Here is an 18,612-nt window from a genome sequence, read left to right on the forward strand (position 1 = left end):
GGAGGCTGGGGCAATGGGAGCTGGTCTGGCCCAAAGGTAAGTCTAGAGCCTAGAGTCATGGGAATAAGACTATAGATTGAGGTCTGGGGGCTTGTCTTGATGGTGGATTCTGCAGGAGCCAGTTTGGTTCAGTGGCAAGCTAGGAGCCTGGGTCTGTGGGAACCGGCCTTGAGGCTTGAACCTGGGAGCTGGTCTGGCACTGAGAGGGCCCAGGAGCCTGTGTTTGTGGGAGCCTGTCTGGAGTCTAGAACAACGAAGGCTGAACCTCTTGCTGGGTGGGTTGGGGGCCTGTGCTACAGGAACTGGGTTGGTGTTGGAATAAGTCAAAAATCTGGGTCTGTGGTACTTGGCATGGTGCTGGACTGGCCTGGGACCCTGGGTTCACAGGGGCCCACCTAAAGTCTGGGTTCATGGGGGATGACTGGGAGTCTGTGGCCACAGAAGCCACCTACGGCTGTGAGCACTGGCTACTGCTGGGATGTGCTAATAGCCTGGATTTTCAGGAGTCCCCTGAAAACGTGGTACCATAGGAGTCAAATGGGGCCATGGGAGCCTAATGGGGCCACTGAAGCTAGCAGGTACCTGGGTGAGCCAAGGGCTCTGGGTTTGTGGGAGGCTGTAGGAAGCCACCTAAGGCCTCAAGAATTTGTCTGTTGCTGGAGTAGGCCAGGTCTGGGGTTTACAATAAAGATGGGCACTCTATTCTTTCTCCCATAGGTAAAGTATCTCCATGCTGGGCTACCTAGATTTGGAGGAGAGATCATGGTGTTAACATGAATCTCTCTTTCCCATCTGCCTCAGTGCATCTTTTTAAATTTCTGTGCTTTCTCCAGTGCTGTAATCCCTCACCTGGAATCTTTAGCTCTTGCAAAAGTATTTTTATGTTTATTTGTTTATTTGTTTTGGAGGTGGGTGAGCACCAGAAATACTTATGCTGCCATTTTTCAGATATCTCACCTCCCTTCTCATTTTTTTTTCTATTACACTTTGCACTTCAATTAGCCACCATAGATATTTATTGCAGACTTAAAGCTAAGAATTGGGGATTTAGGGTTCAAGCAAATACTTTATTATAAGAGGATTACATTAAGCTCACTCTTCCCTAGTGACTGAATTTATAGATCAACAGAGACATTGGAGACAGCTAAAAAGGTGGCAAAAGTGAGAAGTGAGTACACGTGTGAAGAATGATGTTTAAAGAAGAGAGGTGTTGTGTTTAGCAGCGACAACCTCAATCTCAATATGCCTTAAAACCATCATTAATAAAATTAGGCCAATCACATTTAATTCTCAAAACTTTTCTTAGAGAAAGCTGTGGGTCTTTTCTTAGTGAAGCTGTTGGAAATGAGGGAAAAGTGTTTCAAATAGTTGTGGATTCCCATCAAGATAAAGGAGCAGATACAAGTACTGCAGTTGCCAAAGTACACAGCCCTGCCCTGGATAGCTATGGTGCTTGCTACTATTCCTAATTATATTTCCTACAATAACTGCAGTGGCATTCCCTCCAAAGCTTCTGAGGAAGAAAGCCATGAAACACTTTCCCATACCAGACCCTTGATTCTCACTTCCATTCTCTGGTCCACTGCTGCCGGATGGGAGCCCCAGCTTGTGGAACATTGTCCAATAGCACATAAGCCTGTCACGACTTAAACAAAAAGTATGTTGGCATTTCACTGGAGTTTATTACACATTTCCCCACAGAAATCATGTTTGAAATAGCAAGTTATTACTGTTCATTAACATAATTCTAAAAGTAAGTTATAAGAAATGACCGTGAGTTCAGTGTCGGAACCTGAATACCACAGAGTACTTTTTTTGAAGTAAAGATTTTCTTAGTTGCCAATAACTATCTATCAAATACAATTTTGGAACATACACTGTTATGAGGTTGGTATCCATAGCAACATTACTCTTTTTTTCTGGGAAACTTCAGGAACCTAAGGAAAATGCACGAAACAAATATCCTGAGAACTGCAGCTACCATTGCCATACCCCATGGCCTCACAGTTTCCCCTACTCCTCCCAGTATTTGATTTCCTACTCCCTACAGGACCACCACACATCTCTGTTCCATTCTTCTCCCTTTTCTCTAGATCCTTCTGCTCACACATCTTGTACATGGCCACTGTGTCCGTCAGTGACTTTCCCTCCTTGACACAAACTTTCAGTTTTAACCTCTGCTGCAAAAGGCAGGATCTGTGTCTTGCTTCAGATTCATGGTAGATAAGCTGCCTCATCAGTGGCCATGCAGTGGATCCATCGATCTTGGGCAATAGGTTTGCCACACCGTTCTCTCAGTATATACCTATTTTACAAAAGAATTAAACAATGGACATTGCCTGTAGAATCAGACCTTGCGAGGAGGGTGTGTAAGTAGAAGATCTGGGTCGTGTGATATACTCTAACATAAGCAATCATCCCATTGAAGGACAGTGAGCAGGGAAAAAAAATCTAATACCTCTGGAGAATACTGAACTAGTAAATTCAAAAGCCAAAAGCACCACACTTCTGTCATTCTTTCAGTGTGTGATCAGCTTACTGAACAAAATCCTTTACTGTCTAGTAACTCACTCATTGCAAAAATGTAATAGATACAAGATAATTATAATAACACACAGCACCTATGTTCACCATCATTCAGGAATGTTTGATCATTTTTATGAAGCTATTCTTTTACTACAACAGCTTTCCTGATCTAGAGATTTACCATTTCTTTCTTGGAACCAGGTTGACCTCTTTCACTTCCACTAGGCAGCTCCTTAAGGAAGAAAAGCAAGGTTCCTTTTGCTGTGATGAATTAAATTCTTCTTCTGTCAAAGTAGTTTTAAAAAGATACAAATCTCAAAACTCTTGATGTCTGCAGTAACCTCTTTTTATTTAAAGCTCCTGATTAAACTATGTAATAGCTTGGCTTAAAAATACACAAAGAAATTCTTTAGGATATTACCCAAACTCATTAGTATGGTTTGCAATAACTTGGCCTTAAACACATTTTCAACCTCACTTCTCTTAACTTTGTCTCATAAAACCATTGACCCACTGAAAATAAGCCATGCTTTTTATGCTCACTCCCACTGATTTCTGTCACTTTGTCTATGTAGTTTCCACTACTTGGAATGAACCAAATCCCACAACAGCTCCTCACTTTTCTAAGTGCCACCTATGATTAAGGTCTAGCAAAAATGTCACATTTCACAAGGTCTTTTGCAATCACTTTATACGGACATAATCTGATTGAAACATCCCCCTATAATTTATTTCTTAGTATTTATTGTTTTTTATATCAAGATATTAGTTAAATAGAAAAAAATTTCAGATTCATTTGTGTATCACTGTAGTGACATTTATTTTACATATTAAATGGTGAAAAGCTATCTATTCTCTGAAAAAAAAAATGAGTTTATAAACAACTAGGTTTAATCTTTGGCATATGAAGTATTAAAATTTGTTGATCAATTAGAAACAAAATACACAACTAAAACTTCAGTGTGATTTGGAACAATTTCCATTTTCAAATTGTCTTTTTTGTGATGTTCACGTATAGCAGAATTTATCTATATACATCTTTTAGTGTGCCCCCACTCCAATGTCACCCAAACTACTATCATGATTTTCTGTTGGGCTTCTGATTTAATCATGTATTTTTTTTTTTGGTTTGTTTGTTTGTTTTGTTTTGTTTTATCTTCCCAAATTATGGTGCAAGAACAGAAATATGATTTGTAGACTTGTGCCTCACAGTATTAATATCCATTGTATTGTCTACCCATTTTCTTTTAGCGCAAAGAAAATTACGTATGCTTTTCTTTTTTAGATATTCATGGTAGTAGTACCATTCTTCCTTTTCATTATTATTAGGATTTTGTCCTCTTTTTACTCTACTTCCCACCTTTATCCATTGTGAAACAAGAGTAACAGCAACTTGAACTCTACCCACTTCACCTCTTCCTCTGTAATAATTAATGTAGCAGTTTACTCCATTTAGCAGCCTAATCTGTATACACTATAATTCACTCATGCCTGCATATTTGTGATGAACAAATGGGATTGACCCACAATGGAGACGTTTTCAAGTGTAATCAGAGAAGCCTCTAATAGTAAATCTCATCCTAAAGAAAAGAGGGTGAAAATATGTAAATATAGTTCAATGCCATGAGCCAGGTCTGACTGGAAGAATAAACTGGACCACAGTTCATGGTCTAGCACTTAATACAGCCCTTCTCTTCTGGGACTCATACCTGAATCCTGGAAAGAGGAATTGCACTAAAGCATTAAAACTAAGAGCTGTTTTACAGAAATATCTATCAGACACTGAAAGTACAAGGCAAATCTGAATAGTGCCTGAAGTGAGATTATACAGAAAACCCTCCTTGCAGAATGGCATTTCTCACACAGCAGACATCAGTACTTTAGGGGAGGCATGTTTACATCTTTGGTGCCTTTGTCCCAGTCGATGACATAAAACATCATCACAAACCCTTGAACTGAAATAAATGATCCTGACAGTAGGAGATGTGGTATCCAAAACAATTTGCCATGTAATTCCTTTCTTGGAGGCGACCTAAACTAACTGGTGAGGCATAGAAGGTGACTAAATAACAGCCCTTAGTTGATGTGCCCAAGGGGGCGGGGGGTGGGGAAAGCAATACAGCATCTTGGTTTATTGTCTTTGCATGCAAACACTACATAAACTCAGTTTTCTTCTCAAACACTGTCTTCCCTTTCCTTCATAACTAACCTTCTAGAAAGAGTAAACCACATTTCTCTTTCTTTATTCATTCCTCATACATTCTCTAACCTCTCGCAATCTGATTTTTTCTCCCATCACTCCAGGGACATATTCAAACTAAGACACCATTAGATTTTGGGGGCATAAGTCAATCCCCTCTTTTCAGCTTTCATTCTATTCATTTGCCATCTGTTGTTTACATCATGGCATCTTTTTAAATTCCTTCCCGCCCTTTCTTCTATGGCTCCTTTTACTTACCAATCAACCTCATTTAGTTCAATTAATGTCTTCTGGTTCTCTGAGATAATGCTCATGAATTACTTGACATCATCTATTTGCTTTCTACATTCAATATTCAAGGTTCTAACACATGATATGCCAGCACAAATTCTTGGACATCCCATGAATATAACTGCCTCCTATACCTTGCTGACTCTCAAAATTATATACCTTCTTTACATGTCTTGGTTGACTTCAGAACAAAATTTTAGCTCTTTGGTGAGGGAATACAGATGCTTCACTCTCAAACAGTAAGAAAATAAAATTAGACACTATCTGAAATTGCCCCTCTCCTTCTCTCCATTTTCCTTCTCCATTCTTCATCCTGTTCACAGTATTACCATCCACCAATGATTTAAATTAAAAAACTGGGGCAATTCTCAATAACTCCTTTTCCTAATGCTATTCCTACTCATTCCTACTAATAATGACAAATCTGTACATTTTTCCTCATTTTATCATTTTCAAATTAAAATATGTGCTTTATTACAAATAAAGCTGTTTGGTAAAACTGGCTTCGGACTTTGGCAATAGCAGGTTTTCTACTGCTCCTTTCTCATCCATTCCTTCATTTGCACAGGGGTCAAAGGCAGCCTCCCTCATTCAGTAGTCTCTACCTAGCTAAGTTGACATCATGGCACAGAGGAAGCTCTTAGGCAGGCCATGTGGTCTTCTCAATAATATATAAGCATGTTAGATATTGTTATAATCATTTTGCCATCGGATTATATAGCACTGTATAATAAATACAATAAGTATAAATGTAATAAATATATGTATAACTATCATAATACAAGTTCAAATCCAGGTCCAACAACCTATGTGTCAACCAGGAACATCTCTGTGTGTGTCCCAAACATCAAATTCACTCTATTCCTTGTCTGGAGTGCCTCTTCTGTCATCTCTCTTTCCTCCTTGCTACTCTTCCAGTTCTGTTTCTCTTTAGAGTTCCCCAGACTATTGGAATAGGCTCCTAACTGTTGGCCATTTCTCCTGTTTCTGCTAGTCTACTTATGGTCCACACATTTATTCACATTGATCATTCAGTTTAGACTGCTCTCAGCAAAGTCTCTACACAGAAAAATCTACCAACTTTTTCAAAGCTCAGGCCAAGAGTTACCTATTCTGGAAAACCTTACTGAAAACCCTCCACGCATAATAAAGTCTGTACTCCTCTATGCCATCACAACACTTTGGTAAATTGTTTAGCAAATTATATGTGCCCCCAATTGTGTTGTGAATAATCTTTACTATCTTTATATAGCCAATATGTAGCATAATATCTGCCATGGAGTGAGGGCTTTGTAACTATGTAATGAATTGAAATAAATCTTGCCAATTCTGTGGATAACTGGGAATAGCGAATCACACAACTATTCACCTCAACAAAATATCCAGTGAGAGGTGGAATTGAAAAACCATTAAGTGTAAATGAATTGGAGCTCTCTATTCCCAAAGTCGTTTCCTTTAGGTGCTCATCTTTCATTTCAATTTTCTGTACTTAATATCCAGATTTTTAACACAACACATATAAGCATAACTTTTACTTTCAATGAATATGTTTTTTCTAATTAAAACTAACATTACAAAATTCAATTAAAAACAGTGCATAAGCTATATCTGAAATAATTAATAAGATTCAGCTAATTAATATTACAACTTTATTGTTGGTCTCATTAAGATACTTACAAGGAGGTCATAAGAATCATCCCTTCTGTGACTGACTTAAATAAAAGAAAACCTATCATGTATTAATATGTCAACTATTTCTATTGCATCATGGAATGTTTACAACTCTAAAATAAAATTTTAAAGCAATAGTAAATAGAGAGGCAGTTTTGGGATACATACTAGAGAAAGTAGTACATATGTAATCCATAGTAATACTTAATTTTAATTTATTTTATCTTCATTAAAATATAATCAGTATTGTCAGAATAAAAGCATTCATCCCTTCACCTTGTCAATACGATGCATTCTCTCTCACGTTATCATTTTATAAAGTGTTCACAGCTATAATGTTCAAGAATTAAAAAATATTTAAATTACCAGGCCAAAAAATTTACCACTGACAAAGCTCTTTTATAATTATGCAAGTTATATATTTTGGCTTTAACTTATAACTTCTTCATTGTGATTTTTATAATGCCAGAAACATTTTTATATTTCTTTCATCTTGGTGAAACATTTTGCTGTGCCTATGACTTAATTATAACAGTTGTAGAAGTAATTTAAAAAGGCCAATGTGTCATATTGGACATTTATATGTATACTATAGTTACTTACATTTTTAATAGACTGCCAGGGCTTTATTTTCAAATGTGATACTAATATACACAGAAGTAAATGTCACAGAATTTTCTTTTAATGTCAAATGTTTGGGTTTTTTTTAATCTACTTATTGTGATGGGCATTTAGTTTCTTATTTTAAGGTACCTTAAGGTACTTTCTCTGGATTAGTAAATAGCCAATACATTGAGCCAAAGGACATTATGATACATTTAAGACTTAGATCTTAAATGATAATAGATGACACACAAAATAATTTTTGACTTCAAAATTATTGATAGATTGATTCTATAAGTAGTCTACCAAACTCCTAATATTATTTAGAACCACAGAATATCCATTTAAGCCAATGCATTTTACTATGCTTTGTATAAATCCTTCAATCAAGCATAGATATTGTTTGAAAATGCTGCCTAATATTTCTTTTAACTGCCCATAAGTCTTCTCTAGTGATTATGAAGACAGAAATAATTAAAAGAAAAATAGCAAGAAGAGAAAACGAAGTCAATACATTGAGCCAAAGGACATTATGATACAAATTTGGATAACTCAAATACTTGTTGGTTTCCTAGTTTACATAAATTGTTTTTCATATCTAACATTAACTAAATCAATCAAAGATCATCATGAAATTTTGCAGTCAGTTATTTCCTGCTATCAAATTCTAACTCTTTAGCAAATAGCTAGTTTTATAGTTTTGTATTATAATTTTTACAGATTTTCCAGTCAGTTATTTCCTGCTATCGAATTATAACTCTTTAGCAAATAGCTAGTTTTATAGTTTTATAATTATAATTTTTACAAAAATAATATATTATAAAACTAGGTGAAAATGTGAGGAAATAAAAATATAGATAACCACTTAGATTTTTTGCTGAGTCTTATTATTATTACTTTTTTACATAGCATAGTTTTACTTTCAGACTTTAAGAGAACTTCTAGCCTTTATGTGTTCAGTCAATAAGATGTTCTATCACTAGGGTTAATATGCACAGCACAATTGTCCTCATGCTGGTACCAAAAGTGGGATGTTGCCTTAATTAAATAAAAATAATTGTTTTGCCTTAGCAGTCATGTATCTGGTGCCAAGGAATTAACATTGGTTGCTGGCAAGGTAATTTTCCACATTATGCCAAGGCTAAATTTGGCAAGACTCTTACATGGAGGGCAAAATGTATGCTCGAGTACTTAGTAAAACACAAGAAACATTATATACATGTAACACATAAGCAAATATATATTTATATGTATATATAACCATTATAACTTATTTGAGACATAAGGGAAGTTCATATAAGGTGATAGAAACATCACCAAATACTATTAAGATTTACATTATAAATAATAATATTCACTTTTTTATTAAATATTTTCTCCTTGAGCTTGTTTTTAATTTGTGGAGCTATAGCTTGGCTTATTTAAACAACTATTTAAAAATTATACATCCGAGTATAGTCTACTTTAAGTAGTCTCTGTGATATTAACAGTCAATGAGCAGTAATGTTTTCAAAGGAATTGAGCATGAGTATATTAAAATCTTTATGACAACCCTCTGACTTAGATTCATCCCCATTTTCAAAATAAAGCACAGAAGGATTGGCTGATTGGACCAAAGTTTAGCAACTAATAGATAAAGACTAGACCCCAGTCAGTTCACTTCTATTACAAAGTATAAGGTGTCTCTGTATTATATGAAACAAAAATAAATCTAATGAAAATTCAGAGATAACAGAAAGTGGCTTGATTGACAGCAGCAGGCCTCCTTCCATCTCTCTCTCATTATGATATCACAGCTTATAGAATTCCCAGCACAAATATCACCAAGGCCTGTGAGAAAGGGAGGGAAATTAGTGTGCTATTACTAATTTATTGCAAATTCCAATACCTAATGATATATTTTATGTATTATCTCATTACTATTTTATATAAATAATCTGTACAAAGCAAGATTCTGAGGATATTTGACATAGGGTGGATTGTATTCTTTCAGAGTAAAGAAAAAAGATATAGCAATGTAAGTTTAACAAAATGTTTAAATAGGCAGTTTGTGAAAAGTAATCTCCAGAAACACTGCTTATTTTTATGTTTTCTGGAAAAAAAAAAAAAACTCGCTATCATTTCATTCTCTGTTGCATCACAAGCTTTGGAGATGGACAAGCAGACCTGGTATTCAGTGTGGGGCTTGCCAGTTAATAGCTGTGTTGCTGATGAGTAAATTACTGAAGAGTAAACCATAGTGATTTTGTTTCTATTTATAGAGAAGGACACTATTTTACAAGATTTTTGTGGAAATTGAATTTCAATGTATAGGGAGCACATATTACAGAGCTGAGCTTCAAAGTAGGAACCCAGAAAAGTGTTATTATTATCTGGCAGTTTGCTATACATTAAGGGGCTGCAAGGAAAACAATGATTTTTAAGATCCTTATCTTGAACATAAATTGCTCATGTTACATTCCAAAAATCTAGTGTGTAAATATAATGTTCTTCCTTGAAATGTCTGACTCATTGTAATACTAAGATGTTAAAGTTGTTTTCATTAACAGGGAAAGCCAGCTTGCTTAAGCTCCATGACAGAGAGTATACTATGAGTTAATCAGCTTATTCTGTATAGTGCATAAGTGCTTGTTGTATATCAACATATCTGTTACTGATTTGAGTTGAAAATTCAAAATTGTGTCTTCGAGTTTTGTCTCTTTAGTTTTTGCTTTTAGTTTTATGTCCCACATATGAGTGAAATCATATCATTATCAACTTTTTCCACAGTTACCAGAAGGAAAAGTGAGGAGGAGAGGAAGTAAAAAATGGTAAATAGGGTCAAGTATATGGTGACAGAAGGAGATTTGACTCCGTGGTGAACACACAATGCAATACACAGATGATATATTATAGAATTGTACGCTTGAAATCTACATAATTTTATTAACCAATGTTGCTCCAATATATTTAATTCAAAAAATTCAAAATTGTCTTTAATCAGCAGAGTAGGAGAGTCACAGAATGGAAGAAGGCCAGAATGGAACAATGGTTTCAATTTTGTTGCCATTAACAAGTGATCGATGATGGCAGGCTCGAGTGCTCTTTGTGACAAATTTGACTGACCACTTTTGTTCCACTGAAAAAACCTGCTATGATCAGTCATGTCTGCCAAAAAAAAAGAAAGCAAATGAGAATCCTTAATGTTTGTTTTTGGAGCTTATTACTAATTCAAAAATGTAATATGAGAATGAGAAGACAAAAAACAAAACAAACCAAAAAAATAACCAGTGCTCTCCACTATGATATTCATTATTAATAGATAAGACATCTACTGATTGCCCATTTGATTTCTGAAAGTGAATCTACCATTAACTACCAAAGGGCAACTCTACACTAGTACAAACGCCTGACAATCATGTTCAGAGTGTATCCTTAAGGACATGGGTTAAAAGCTCTACCAGCATGATGTTAGATCAATAAGAAACTTCTTGGACCTTTTTTAATGTATAAAATAATGATAATATTTATCTCAAAGCCTTGCTTTGAGAATTTAACAACAATGTTTAGCATAGTGTTAGGCACATACACAAAAAACACTTGATATATGGTTACAATCATCATCATGAACATTAAGACAGCTTTGAGTGTGCATGTGTGTGGGAATATATATGGATTTAGTTTTCGTTGATTGCTTCTTTCCTGTATTTTCAAATCAAGAGTAAAGCTTTAATATTGGTCATGAGATAAGGAACTAGAGTTGAGAGTTAGAGAGCAATTTAACCATTTCACTCAGAAATTGCTCATGAGGTAGACTTTCAAATATAGAAGCTTTCCACAAAATTTACTTCTTGGGATAATAGCCTCAAATTTTCAACTTTAGGATAAATTGTGGCACTTCAGGAAATGGCATCACACACTTGGCTTTGAAATAATCAAGTCAAACAACTTGATTTTAAAGTAGAATTATATTGTTTTAAATGAGTTATCACAAATAACATCCTCCTATCTTTTTGCAATATGGAAAGCTGAGATCTACACCCAATAACTCAGATGACAAATGCATAAGAAATAATTGAGGCAAAGCTTTTATTATTTTTTTATCATCCAGATCATTAATTCTACCTTCTCCTTTTCTTTGTATGTACAGATTTTTTTGAGTCCCATTAAACCATTTCTAGCCCACATTATTTTTACAAAGAGAAGTCTATTTTCTGAACTTCCTTGAGTGAAGGTTTTCTAGAGCAATTTGCCTATCCCTGTGGATATCTGAGAGGTCACACTGAGAATAAAATTAGCAAGTGTATAATAAAAGCTAAGAAAAGTTAAAATGAAAAACCTAAGCATTTTCATGTTAAATGAGAGAGAAGCTGGGAAAAAAGCTAACAGTTTGTAAAGATCATGTTCTCATCCTGGAGAGATCATAAATTTGCCCTTCAAGGTAATAGGGAGGTACCAGTTTAAATTTTCAAGCAAGAGTTGATTTTCATGCCAAGGTCATATTGTCTATGATAATCAACTTCTAGAATAAATAAAGCCCTGGCAGAAATGAAAAGACTACTAAAATATAAGGATGCCTGAATGCGTATGTGTACTGTGTAGAGCCTCAGAAATCTGAAATAGTTGTTACTCTGAAGAAGTGAGAAAGTGGGTAATTTTTGTATTTACGTATTTCAGAATACCATATATTATTATTATATTCAGCGAAATCACTAAAATTGATCTAATAACATCAGTGCATGCACATACACAGAGCTAGCCTCTATTAAAGCATGCGTGATAAGCAGTTGGCATGACACACTGTTTGCTATTTCTCTTGCCTCCAAATATCCCACAGTAGTGCAGAGATTACAGGAAAGAAGACTGTTGAGAATTAAGATTCTAAAATTTTCAGGGCCAACTTTAGGAGAGTCTAACTATTGATCTGAAAATCCATTGTACCAGAGAGAGAAAGGCCAATGTGTTTATTAGTCTTTACCTTTTACAGCAGTGTTCGATGAACTGTGAGACATGACCCCTCCAAAGGTTATCTAATAGTTTAGTGGTCATGAAACAAGTGTCTTGAAAACTGCCAGAATTGAACAGATAAATTTTTAAAATTATAGTGCAAGGCATGTGGTATTTTTTAAATTTTATTTCAGGTGTGTGTGTTTGAGAAAGAGAGAGAGAGAGAACTTAACTATGATGCAAAATGTATTTTTTATTGTGTGTTGAAGAGGAAAAACGATAAATACGGATCTGGATAATAAAACTGAGGGATAACTAAATTTGAAAGAAAACAGCCATTTCTCCACCTTCATCCTTTCACTTATTAGAATTCTTCCCCTTTCTTTAAGATTGAAGTGACCTAAAAGCATTCCCCCTACTCCCTTCACTCAACTTCCTACTGATTGAAGGACTACTTCATATTCTGCATCGTGGAATTTTCTGTTGGAAAACCACTGATAATGCTGAGGCAGGAGAAGGGTCGAGAGAGAGAAGTGCACAGAGATGGGATATATGTGGAGTAGCGGGGAGATAGGGGACAGAGCCTGAATTCCACACCTGTGTGGCAAAGATAAATGAGTTTTGCAGGAACCAGAGGATGCTGTAAAAGTTATGTTGGGATTCGCACACTGTGCATACCCACGAGTGGACAGCAAACTGGGAGGAGTTCCCTTCTGCGACAGGAGTTCCCATCTGTGTTATTGATGGCTCTTGGCAGAAACTGAGTCACTATGCCAAAAAATCCTGAAGGAAAGACTCAAAGTCCCTAAGGACTATCAAACATACCCACAGAGGGAACTCACATTAGAATGTTTCCCATAAAGTAGAACAGAGGGAGGAAAAATAGGGAACAGAGGAAGGGGGTGAGCAAATCACAGACCTCAGGCCCAAAAGACACCAATGGAGTCAAGTCTAGCCTCCACCAGGAAGGTTGGGAGAGAAAGCTAATAATCACACATGGGACTACATCTTTAGTCTATATTCTGGAACCAGTACTAATTAAAAAAAAAAAAAAAAAATTAGATTCTTTAAATAACAAAAAGTGCCTAAAATACGGAACCAGACTACCTTTCAGAAAGCACATGGGAGCAATCATTAGAGAGGATAATGCTCCCATCAGTTTCAATTGAACTGCATGTAAACAAACATCATATACATACACACATGCCCATACCCCTACACAGACACACCTACACGATTACAAAAATTCTCTAAGTTGTTTGAAAGATCTCCTTTGATTTTGTATGACAAATAAATTCTGTCATTGTAAGCTTTTAAAATATGACAGTCATCACTCATTTGCTTGCATTTCAAAATTTTTTTAAAGTCATATAGTCAAGATTGATTATAGACACAATCAATAAAGTTGCTAAGATTTTTATATCTATGACTCAGCTCTGGTCCCTACTAGCAATTGCAACACATTAAGTTATTTAACTTTCCTGAGTCTCAAATTGGCCCATATATGAAATGGAATTAACAAACCTACATCCCAGGGTGGTGGTTCTAAGGACATCTAATGTATGCATAAAATACTCAGCGAGGCTGTACATATTAACTACTGAATAAACAGCAGCTGCTATTATGATTACCAGGAAATATTAATGCTGTACAGATTAAGAGCTCAAAATGAGTATATTCACTCCATTCAATATGCATTTTAGGGAGCTTGTCATGTACGGTGATTATGAAAGGAATCAAATTAGCTCCCTTGCCCATATGAGGATAATGCAGAATGTGCACTGATATACACTTATGGCAGAACATCTTTCATAACAGTGGCTGCATGACAATTTGCACACATGTACAGAGAAGGAATAAAGCACATAACACTGAGGAAATCACAGAAAGCTTCAGGTAGTCTGAAACCAAAACTGAAGGCTGAAGTATCTGCCGAGTTCAGAGGGTCAGCTGAAATAGAGTAAGCAAAATAATTAAATGATAAGGGATAATGTGGCATTTGGGGGGACTATCCTGTCACATTGGCATCCCCAGATTTATTCAGTGACTTTTCCTTACATTCAGTGACTTTATATATATTGTATTTAAAACTCAGAGCTTGTGTTTCGGGTTTTTTTTTTTGAAAAAAAGGTGAAGCTCAGAATAGTTCTATTAGAAGTAACTATGAGTTAAACTCAAGTCTCTGAGAGCGGAAAGCACACTTTTAAAAAATACTGTCTCCCAAAGGGAGGTTCAGTTGTGTTGGAGTCGAAGGGCACTGGGCTAGAAGGTTGGGCTACAGTTCTTGAAAGCTAATGTGTCAAGTGTGACTCAGTCCATTGAAGGCCTGAATGACACAGAGTTAGAACAAACAACAATAAAAGATACTAGACATTAAGAATTCTTGTGTCAGCCTAAGTATCTAGTCTTGACTGGAGTGGAATGAGAAATGTTGGAGGCAAGGGCCCTCTGTAGATACACATGCAGGATTCTAGGCCAGGGATTCTAAACTTTGGTGGGTATCAAAATCACCCAGAGAATTTGGTAAATATACACTGGCCCAAGCCCTAGTTTACTTTGACAGCCTAGACTACTATGTGCATTACTGACTCTCCAGATGATTCTCATACCAACACAGTTTGAGGATCACTGGTCTAAAGAAGATAATGTGGGCTCAACCTAAAGTAATGGCTGTGGGTGTATGAGAAAAGAACACTGAGAGTTACAGAAAAGAATGAACTACAAGATGGGATTAATTCATTGATTTCTACTTCTTAGATAAAGATTTTGAGGCTAGAGCTTGTTCCAAACAGAAGGTATAGAAAATTATTTCTGGTGAGATTCACTGCATGATAGTGATGCAATGAAGAATAGAGGAAATTCTCCTGAATTAAGGTATAGAGCTCTTGTATCTTTTGAAACTCTTCCATTCATTCACCATTCAGGAGATGGGTGTCTTCAGAAAAATGAGATGCTAGGACTAGGATGATTTCTAAAGTTACTTCAAACTCTAAATGTAGATATAATGTATAAAAAACTTAAATATTAATATGAATCATAGTGTAAAATAGGTACTAGAAAGATTTCATGGGAAAATGTGAGAAATATCACAAAAGCAACAAAAAGATTACAAACATATATACCATAAAATAAAATACACATTTATAAGTAAAATGCATGTTATGATATTTTCATATAGAATGGAATAAAGGTAAAATAATATGCCCATTCTTGTTTTAAACTATTGCATTTAGAAGTATTTTTCTATACTTCATAACCTTAGATTGGTAATTTTATGTAATTTATTTTTTAGTGTAAAAAGCCATGCTACTTTTTTTTCTCCTAGAGAATTTCAAATTTTCAGTTTTAACTCTAGTTGAAACACAGTTTATACAAACTACTAAAAGTAGAGAACTCCCTGGAAGGATATGGGCTAGTTCAAATAATAATTGGTTTTCATTTTCTTTGTTCTGAACATTGAAATTTTTTTTCTCATCCACTTCATAGCCTTAGCTTGCTTCTCCTTGGTTAACTAAATTAACTAACTTTGGTTTAACTTTTAAAACTTCCAAGTTGAGTATCACTGGTTCTCAATCTTTGACAGACATTATGTATTGAAAAAATACTATCGTATTTCTTTTCCAGAGAACTATAAGCAAAGTTAGAGCTCTATAGATTTTCCTCCTGATATTTTTTATGTGTCTATAGTTTCAAAATTTTCACAATTAATTTGATACCAAAAAAAGCATCTCAAAAAAGTGTAACAAATAAATTATTACCATATCTTGGGGGTTTTAATAGAATTTTTAAAAATATGATTCATTTTTCATTAAGTGCAATGCTTACTAAAATGCAAATATTTCCAAGTAATATAAAATGCTTTTTTAAAAACCTCTCTTTCCAAAGACTAAAATCATGAGAGCTTATTAGAAAAATCTTAAAAATAAGTAAGTAAAAGTACACAAAATAATAACTGGTCAAAGTGCTAAGATAATGCTAGTGTTCATGGCAGGAACACTAACTACAACATAAAAAGAAATCATAAAATGGCTGAAGAAACTGTTATATCCATTGAGATGTTACTCAGCTGTAAAAGAAATATACAACTGATAACATACAATGGCATGAATGAATTTCAAATTCAATATGTTAAGTTAAAGAAGCCATTTATTAAAGGCTGTATATTATATGATTTAATTAATATGGCAATCTGGAAAGAGCAAAATCATAGAGACAAAAGTATATCAGTGCCCATCAAGAACTGACAGTCAAGAAAGGGTGACTAAAGAGTGGCAAAGGAAAGTTTTAGGGAATTCTTCTGTATCTTAATTGTGCTAGTAGTTATATAGCTATATGTGTTCATCAAAACTCAGAACCGTTCACTACGAAGAATGAATTATGTTCCATGTAAATTATATCTGCATAAATTTGACAATATAAAGAGATAAAAAGAAAGTCTGAATTCCAACTGTAAGAATCAGCATATTCCTATACTGAAAGATAAATGATTTCGTGTACTCTGAAAATTTACCTCACTGTGAAAAATAACATTTCTAAAAATAGTCTTTACTGAAATAAAAAATACGATTTCTTTATTTCACCAAGTCTCTAGAATCTTACATATTCACATAATTCATATTATTCAGAACATTTCATTTTAAGAAACTTGAGAAGGAAGCATATGCATACTTCAGATTTAGCTCTAATCAATAATTTAAAATTAAATCTTGAGAAGATCTGTCCCATCAAATGTCTGGATGTTATAATAATGCAGGATAAGATGTAGGGTCTGCTTGCATTCATAGACTATAAGAATGTCCTAGAAACATGGCTATTTATGGAGAATTTCCACTTATTTATTTGAAATGTGCTTTGATGTCTACAGTCAATGTTTATGTGCCTTGGTTTGGTAATTTCTTGTTTTAATTTACTTGAAATTTGCAGATCTTCAGACAGGAAAACATCTATTATGTCACATAGAAAGCTTAACCTATTACAATTGGTTATAAAAAGGTAACTCCATTAACAACAAAAAAAATCTGAGGCTCAAATAAGTAATTTGAAATAGCAATATTTGCTTTGAAATTAATCTCTTCCTTCCAAATATTTAATTGAATTGCGCTTCCTCTAACTTCTATTGGAAAAACTAAATTGACAATTGTTACAAGTAGTCAAAATGAGCATTTTAATAAACTTTATTATAGATAGAAATGCTCAGTAAAGTCATTTGAAAAATATTAAGTATTCCTTAACTGAATATGATTACCTGAAACCATATTATACAACAGTTAAAAGATTTTGTTGATAGTTAAGTTTGATTTTGCTATGTGAATAACCAAAAGTATATTTATAATTATTAAATTTTAAAAAACATATGAGTTTACTATGTCTCAAGTGATTTTCATGAAAATATAGAATAGCACCACATGATGACTAAGTAGCAACTTTTCTGATTCAAAATGGAAGATTTTATTGACTTATTTTTCTCACAGTATCTTGTAGAAATTTATCAGATTCAACAAAACAGTGTGTCATACATTCATATGTATAGCTTATAAAGCATATAGAGTGCTAAGTAATTAAATTTCTTATTAGACTGAACCAAAAAGGACATGATAAACATACTGTGATAGAAAGTAATTCTTAGAGAGTCTAGCTCACCCACTACCAGAATTTGCTCAATGAATCATGACAACAAAATGTGCAAACCAGACAAATGATGACTGCATTCTAAGTGGCAAGATGTTTAGCATATTAACTCTGTTTGTTGCATAATACGTAAAATTGAATTTAAGCTTTGTTGACAACTTCTGACAATAGCTTACATTGCTGTCAAATGAAATATTTGACAAATAGAACTTTGATGGAGATTATACCAGAGAGCATAAGAGAAAGTGGTCATCAACTGAATGGATCAAGCAGTGTAAAAGAATGAGATGAGAAAAGCCTCTCTATCCAGCAATGAAATCCTAGGTCCATCTTTCATCTCTTGCCTTTTCCTTTTGCAACATGTACAAAGATGTCTATTCTATCACTACAAATTTAACTTTCTCTCAATTTTTAAATATGTATTTACCTATAATAAATTTATTTACCTGGATAAAATGTATAAATTCCAGGAAACATATAAACAACCAAGACTGAATCATAAAGAAACAAAATCTGAAAGGACCAATTACTAAAAAAAGATGAAATCAGTAATCAAAAGCTTCCCAACAATGAAAAGTCCAGGACCAGATGGCTTTACTGGTAAATTCTACCAAATATTTAAAGAAGATTTAATATAAATCATTCTAAAACTTCTAAAAAATAGGAGAGATATTTCCAAATTTATTTCATGAGGCCAGTATTTACCCTGACACCAAAGTCAGATAAAGATACCAAGAAAAAACAAAACAAACAAAAAATCTCCAAGC

At 34.4% G+C, this 18,612-nt stretch overlaps 1 protein-coding gene across 8 annotated transcripts in view; it reads right to left on the bottom strand.

The window, feature by feature from the left end:
• The window catches only part of DPP10 (dipeptidyl peptidase like 10), a 1,220,852-nt gene that overhangs the window by 519,613 nt on the left and 682,627 nt on the right, over nucleotides 1-18,612 (bottom strand). The gene's annotated exons all lie outside the window — the stretch shown is intronic.

This window comes from Pteropus alecto, unplaced genomic scaffold (genome assembly GCF_000325575.1).
Source record: "Pteropus alecto unplaced genomic scaffold, ASM32557v1 scaffold3, whole genome shotgun sequence".
Lineage (NCBI taxonomy): Eukaryota > Metazoa > Chordata > Mammalia > Chiroptera > Pteropodidae > Pteropus > Pteropus alecto.